The sequence below is a fragment of the Frankliniella occidentalis genome, unplaced genomic scaffold, assembly GCF_000697945.3.
Source record: "Frankliniella occidentalis isolate FOCC.00 unplaced genomic scaffold, Focc_3.1 Scaffold6, whole genome shotgun sequence".
In the NCBI taxonomy this organism is placed as follows: Eukaryota; Metazoa; Arthropoda; class Insecta; order Thysanoptera; family Thripidae; genus Frankliniella; species Frankliniella occidentalis.
The window spans coordinates 1726504-1727770 of NW_026267136.1; the positions used below are offsets into that span (position 1 = coordinate 1726504).

The following is a 1267-nucleotide window of genomic DNA, read 5'->3' on the forward strand; positions in this document are numbered from 1 at the left end:
CGTCCTTGCTCCGAGCGCGGCGCACCCCCTGCTCCCGCTCTCGCCGTCGCCGTCCTACTATCCTCCTGCCCCACGCCTCCTCTTGCGTCCCAGTGGATATTGTAACGTGGAGGGGCGAATTCGAGTTTTCTGTCAATTTGTTTAGCTATTGGCATGGCGGTGATGTCGGAGAGCTGCTTTTCTGTCGCGCCCGCCTTCACCCTCAGCAGGCCCCCTGAGTGTGTCTTGAGCTACGTTGCGCCTGCTCCACGTACTACGGAAGTATGTGTCCCGGACATACATTCAATGAAGCAAAAGTGTGAACGAATTTTTAACCTCTCACTCTTCTCTTATGCTACACAGTTTGAATGTTACCTGATTTTTGTAACATTTATCTACATTTCAAATAATATGTGGATTGTACCCGAGTTTGTGACTTCCGTCTCCATCTCCTTCCAACCTACCGAACCCTTAAAAAGTTGAGATGAAATCATCCTTTTGCACCGTCCTACATGAGAGAATATTCAGGCCGTACGGAGGCCGTGATAAGTGTGTGCCACTTTCTACGGTGGGGTCACTCTATCATGGCCTTATCATGGTCTATAAAACTGTTATTTTACGTCCCTCAAATACAGGGAAACATGATCTCGCATCCCCACGACAAGGCATATAATTTGTGTCCGGCCCCTTATGCTTGCGCCTTTCTCCTGCTACAATGGCAGCAGACCGCCCGTGGCGCCCACAGCTCTACCCCCCTTCCTCTGCCCCCTCCCCCTTTCTCCCTGTGGGACGCGCGGCTTTTTCCTCGCGACGACAATCTCTGTGTATCGACTTGCGGCGGCATGACGCTATTTTCGGCAATGCGCCGTGCCGAGCCGTTTCCCCTTTTTCTCTCCCCAGCCTCCCTCCTCCACCTCCCCTCATCCGCTGCCCGCTGCCCCTCCCCCTCCCGCGCTACTGGGTCGCTCCGGGAAGGGCTGAGCTTGCCGTAGTCCGACTATAGCCTTGTCGGCGCGTCGGCTTCAGCCCGACATGATATTCCGGACACGTTTCCCTTTTCTCGGTAAGCGCTAGTGCTCTGGCGGCGGCGGCTCGCCTCTGCCCGCCCTATACCGCTGCTGCTGCTGCTGCCGCTGCTGCTGCTGCTGCCGCTCGAAGAGTGGAACGGAGCGTGGAGTTACTCTTCTCGTAGTCCTGGCTGGCCTTCCTATGACAAAAGGGGTCAGACGGGGGTGGCAGTAGGAAAGGGTAGGGGGAGGACTTTTGGTAGGGAGAAGAGGCTGATGGG

At 55.8% G+C, this 1267-nt stretch overlaps 1 protein-coding gene across 2 annotated transcripts in view; it reads left to right on the plus strand.

The window, feature by feature from the left end:
- Positions 1–1267, plus strand: part of LOC113218155 (complexin) — a 251472-nt gene that overhangs the window by 125632 nt on the left and 124573 nt on the right. The gene's annotated exons all lie outside the window — the stretch shown is intronic.